General features: G+C 40.7%; 1 pseudogene; it reads left to right on the forward strand.

Annotated features, from left to right (window-relative positions):
- The first annotated feature begins 4,786 nt into the window (after window positions 1-4,786).
- Window positions 4,787-5,233, forward strand: LOC134485709 (ubiquitin-conjugating enzyme E2 variant 1-like; annotated as a pseudogene).
- The last annotated feature ends 1,257 nt before the right edge of the window (window positions 5,234-6,490 follow it).

Consider the following 6,490-nt stretch of genomic DNA (forward strand, 5'->3'; position numbering starts at 1 on the left):
ATGGGGATTTTGTACAGGACACACAGTGTCTTTACCTGTGAAAACTGAATAGACAGAGCTGTGATATAAATATGTGTGTGTGTGTCTCAAATATCTTGAGTGTGTGTGTGTGTGTGTGTGTGTGTGTGTCTCAAATATCTTGAGTCACAGCTCCTCCTCCACATGTCTTGTACATTAGATGAATTGTTCATTATTATTTTTCTGGCAAGGAAGAAAGAAAAAACTTAGTGTGGCAGCACACAGCTGTATTTCCAGCATTCGAGAAGCAGGGACGCAAAGAACAGAAATTCAAGGTCATTTTCACTTACACAGTAAAATTAAAACCAACATAATGTTCATGAGATGCTTTCTCAACAATTTAAAGCTAGAAAATGTTGTGCTTTAGGAAGTGGATGGAGGCTGGAGATAAACTTCAGAACAATGCATCCCTAGCATGTACAAGGCACTGATATACATTCTTCTATAGCTTAACCAGATATAATGACTTGAACTGTTCATCCCAGGACTCAGGATAAGATTTTATCATACATAAGGAGTTTGAGGCTTGCCTTACCCTAGATCTTCTAAGAAAGGGCAAGTGTGTGTCTGTGTGTGTGTGTGAGAGAGAGAGAGAGAGAGAGAGAGAGAGAGAGAGAGAGAGAGAGAGAGAGCGAGCGAGAGAGAGCGCAAGAAGAGGAGGAGGGGAGGAGGGAGGCAGAGGAGGAGGAAGAATGAAGAAGAAGGAGGAGGAGTAGGAGGAGAAGAAGAAGAAGAGGAAGAGGAAGAGATAGAAGAAGAAGGAGGAGGAGGAGGAGGAGGAGGAGAGGAAGAAGGAGAAGGAGAAGAGGAAGAAGGAGAAGGAGAAGAGGAAGAAGGAGAAGGAGAAGAAGAGGAAAAGTCATGTGGAGTTTCATAGAATATGTATTCTCTTAGGTTTTAGATAAGCAACTGTTTTCAGTAGAGGCATTCTTTTCAGTTATATTTTGAATACTAATTGATAACAGAATTGCTGAGAAAGAACAGCATCAAGAAGAGAGTCCAAATAACAATTGCTATCATGTATGGTTATTAGTTTGACAAAGTTCCCACTACGACTATTGCATGATCAATTTAATTTTATCCTCACAGTGAACAGAGGAGGAATGTTACATCTCTAAGAATATGTAGATTTTCACAGTGTTATATCTTTTAGACATCCATAGATGAAAAACAGGTCTGTCAGAAACCAACTATGTTGATCACCATGTTACCTTGCAGCATTAGCTAGAGTATGCTTTGCTGAGTTTGAGTCTTATCCTTTTAGATATCATTTCCAGTTCTTTCTATACTGAAATGGCCAGTGAATGCAGCAATATTTCAAATCACTGCTTCAGTTAGATCAGGTATCTGGAATTAGTCAGATGGATCAAGAGAAAAGAGACAACATTGATTGCTGACACTGCAGTGCATCGGGAGGAAATCCTCAGTCTGACAGAGATCAGTCATTTCAACTACTTGTACCCAGAGTTTTGAACTAGCAAAATTTCTGCCCTTTTAGTTTATTTTTCACAGGACACCTTTGTAAACATGTCAGTTAGAGAAATGCTTGTTGGCTGCTTAAGCCTTAGCTGTGTAGATACAGTATGTCTAAACTTTTATTTCTGCTTGAACTTACTATTTCCAGAAGCCCAAATCATGTCATGATACAAAAGAGAGAAATGAATTAACAATTTGAAGTAACATTTTAAATCAGTTGGAAACATTCTAAATTATGATTATCAAAACACATTGATTTCTGTTTAGGAGGAGACATTTGAAATTATGAAAAGTAAAGAGCACTGGCCACATTCTAAAAGCTCTTAGTTGACATGGGGTAGGTTTTATTATCAGACCTTAGAAATTCCAAATCCTGACTGTAAATATAATTTACCAAGTTTACAGAGAGTGAAAACAGCAATCTTCAGAATTACTCAGAAGTGATGATAAGAGATAACCTAGTGTGGGAAAGAATTTGCTGCAGAAAGAAGAGAATTCAAATTTCTGTGCCCGCACTTTAAAACAGTCATGGTTTTATACAGCTATAACCCCAGTGCCATGATGACAGGGAAAGAATTTCTGGAGCTTGTGCACAGCAAGATAGCATCAGTGTAAGTGAAAGGCTTTGAATTGAGAAAATTGTGTAGAAAGTTATAAAAGAGGATACTATTTACTTTCTCTGTCTTCTGCTTGAACACATAGGCATGAAGACATTGACAGACAGACAGACAGACAGACAGACACACACACACACACACACACACACACACGCACACCATATCACACACATTAATTCTTGGTGGTCATGTACTGAGGAATATTAAATTAAAAATTTATAACCTTGAACTCATGAAAATGTCCATTTGACCTTTATAATTGCCATTGATCATGAATACTATTTTGTGAACCATGAATCCACATATGTATAATAAATCAGTTGTCAGAATAAAGAAAGGGCATGACATATTAATATTAGAAAATTTAAAAAACATTAGTTTATTATTTTTTTGGTGTGTGTGTGTGTATGTGTGTGTGTGTGTGTGTTTTGCATGTGTGTGTGTTCACGCAGGTCTTCTGATTCCACAGCATGTTTATAGGCCAGATGGCCAATTTCTGTAATGGGTCATTATCTATGGATTCCTATGTTTAAAGTGAGGGTGTTGAGCTTGTTCTGCAAGTCCTTTTTCCCTCTTGCTGGCCCAACATAATTGTCAAAATTTAAATGAATTTCTTATAAGCAATTGATGAAGGTTGTTTACTCATCATGAAGTTAGAAGTTCATATTGAAGCTCAGCAAGCCTCTGGAGTGACAATTCCATTTTATGTCAGCATAGGAGACTTGGATATCATTTGATAAGGGCTTATGACTAGTTGTATTAATGTTCATAGAATGACCAAATTGTTTGATCCTTGAAGAAGCTACCATTAAATTGGAAGACAAAGAACAAGAGCCAAATAACTCCAGTAGCTACTGAGATGCAGTCACTTACTGAGCTGAGTCTGAGCAAACATCAAAGAAACAGTGAGGTGTACTGTAGCCTAAGTAACGATACAAGCAAAAGCACTAAAATTCCTTGAATGAGGCATATAGGTATGGGAAAAGCACTTCAACCTGGGACTTCACTTGACTTAGGCTGCATAAAAATCTACCTTCCAGAAATATACCTAACAATGAAGTTGCTCACCTCATCTCACCTGCATGAAGCTGTATACGTATCAAACAATGGACTAAGACTCCCTGCACATAACATTGTTTATAAACTTCTCTTTCATGATCAACTTCCATTCAAAAGTATTCAAGAGCATATCCACATACTGGAGGGAGAAATCTGTTTCAACTGGCCTGAGACAGTTTAGAATATATACTCAGTAAATCGTATTGGATCCTCCGGAACAACTTTCAAGGAAAACATCCTGTTTAATGTCATATACCTAATGATAATGAATATGCATTTGATTAAATCAAATGCATCATGGAAACTGATGTTCACAGTTAATTAAGTCTTGCCTAATCAAAAAAAGCCAATGAAAACAGAAATATCCACACTGAACTCTGAGTAAACAATTCCTCCTTCTCGAGAGGTCCACAAATTAAAGCTACACTGAATACCAGTGTTTCTCACTTTGCTTTTGAATAAAGGTTCTTTGTCACCTTGCTCTCTGTGACTTCTTGTAATAAGATGAAAACATCCTGGAAACACCTCACCTAGACAGTAACCTCTGATAAAACTGATAAGCATCTTCTTCAAATAATGACACGAATTATGGAAGCTCCAAAAGAATTCTCCTGTTACTTTCTTGTAAGAACTTCTAAGAATGACACAAGCCATGTCTCATGCCTATGTAATGAAATCAGAAGTTATAAAAAAATTCATCCTAGTGTTGTTTTTTGTACCAATTTCAACTTTAAGAAATTAAGTACAATCACACTGGAATTCCTTTTTTCTCAGAAGTTTTGATAATGTCACCTACAGTTAAGCAAGAGGAGAATCCTCAATGAATTTCTCTAAAATACATTTCCATGATAGATAAAATATTAACTCTAGAATGAGAATATTGCAAAAATGCTTGTTTCTGTGTTACTGCATTGGAAATGCAATTTATACCCCTTTGTCATTTTCAAAATGCAGATGTTCATAGTATACATATTAGATTATGTGGACTATTAATAATAATAAAAGTTTCTAACAATAATTGAAGAACAGAGCCAGTACTCTGAGAAAATAATGCTTCTGTCACCTTTAATGTATATAGTTTTTGCTATAGGTACACAATGATTTCTACATATGAAAATCTAAATGCTCTACAGCTCATGCTTTCTGGTTTCAAGAAGTGAAAAGTTCAGTAATAGCTTTTAACTTCAAAATCAAAATGAAAAAAAATGCATGAACAGAAAGAACAGAAGGAAAATAAAAGAAGGGAAGGAAGAAAGCATGGAAGGAAGGAATGAAGGAAGGAAGAAAGGAAGGAAGGAAGGAAGGAAGGAAGGAAGGGAACAAGGAAGAAACAGGAAGAGATTCGGTAAGTTGCTCATTTGACAGGCTACGTGCCAGTATGGAAGACAGCCTTGGCTGAGTTCCAAAACTGTACAAGATCAGGCATGGTTGTTCGATCTATAATTTATTGATGAATATCAGACATTCAAAGTCATCACTGGATATATAGTGAGCTTCAGGCAAGTCTGGGGTTTATGAGACCCTGTGGAAAAAGAGAGAGAGAGAGAGGGAAGGAGCTAGGGACCTAGGGGTAGAGGAAGAAAGGAAGGACTGACTTCGAGCAATAGCGACGCAAGATGGCAGCCATCACAGGCTTGGGAGTAAAAGTCCTTCGAGATTTCCGACTGTTGGAAGAGCTGGAAGAAGGCCAGAAAGGAGTACGCGAAAGCACAGTTAGCTAGGGTCTGGAGGACGATGAGGACATGACACTCACAAGATGGACAGGCATGATAATTGGACCTCTACAAAAAATTTATGAAAACCGAATATACAGCCTTCAGATAGAGTGTGGGCCACTCTAGTATCCAGAAGCATCCCAGTCTGTGAGATGTGTAACAAGAGTCAATATGAATGGCGTGAGCAGTTCCAGTGGAGTGGTGGATCCACAAGCCATGGCAGTGCTGGCAAAATGACAGAATTGCCACAGCATCAAAGTCATCCTGCAGGAACTGAAGCGCTTGATGATGTCAAAAGAGAACATGAAGCTGCCACAGCCACCAGAAGGACAGAGTTACAGCCATTAGTCGCCAAGGCCCGGGCCTCCCTTCCCCATCCAACCCAAGTCTTCATTTTCCACAGTAGTGGATTTTCTAGATCCATCTGTAGACCTCAAAGTACTGGAGAGGAAGCCCCACTTAAACTTCATCCTGAGACACTGCTCTGATACTAACTTCTTGTCCATTTGAAATACCTAAGTTGTGCTGTGTAACATCATCTGTCGAGTATAACCACTGTCTGCCTGGTTGAACTTATGGGATCAATAAGGTGTGTTGAAATCGGTTTCCTTTGGGAGCGGTGGGCACTGCTAACGCAACTATGGACAGACACGTCTCACACAATCACCTGCTGCTGGCACTTGGCCTGGGTATGCCTTTGCCTGCCCCGCCCTCTGCCACAGCTGTGTGGTGGCCCATAGAATAGATGGGGAGGTTTCAGGTAGCAGCCGTGGGACTGACCACCACTAGGCTTGGGGTGCTCTGGCTGTACCCATGCTTTCTTAAGTCTAAGTGATTGCCCCATCCAAGCCATGGTCCCCACTCCTCCACTCCCACCCTTGGTCAAAGCTTAGATTGTAACCTCCCCTCCCCTGAAATTGGCCACGGGTGAGGAATTCAGAGTTTTCAGTCTCCCCATCTTTATCAAGGGGTGATGCTTTCCCCTCCTCAAGTCCCTTGTTGCCCATCACCACCCAACACTTGCTGTGGCCAGAAGCCATCAGATGAGGTTGAAAAAGCCTGGCCTCCCTTCCGTGGCTCTGGACCACACTTGTTCACCTGCCACCAGCACGGGAAGGGAGCTCTGGGTCCGCGGCCCTCTACCACCATCAGCTCTTGAGGTTTGAGCTCAGGTCTAGGGGTGAACAGAGCAGCCACAGGGCGACTCAGATGGACCACCGCTCAGGGTCCTTGGATATATGCCTAGAGAAAGGCCATGTGTAGAGTCCTCAGTGCACATGGTTCTGAGTTGGTTCCTTTTCCCATAATTGCTTTGTTTTTACAAGTTGAAGAGGTTTGAACAGGGCTCTCAGTCACCCTGATCACCCATCAGGTCTGGAGTGGAGTCTGACAGCTTGAGCATGAGGCCCTGACTCTGCAAACTCGGGTTTCAGTGTTGCTCCTCAGACCGTGTGGAGGGACCCAGAGGATCTCTGTGTCACCACGTTCACAGATCGTTTGCAGATAGGTAGGCCTGGCTCCTGGCTCATTGACAAGCTCCCCACTCTGTTCAGGACCACTAAATGTTGAAATGTGGATGCATACTGAAATAATGGCAGTTCGAGG

This window comes from Rattus norvegicus, chromosome 2 (assembly GCF_021556685.1).
Source record: "Rattus norvegicus strain SHRSP/BbbUtx chromosome 2, alternate assembly SHRSP_T2T, whole genome shotgun sequence".
Lineage (NCBI taxonomy): Eukaryota > Metazoa > Chordata > Mammalia > Rodentia > Muridae > Rattus > Rattus norvegicus.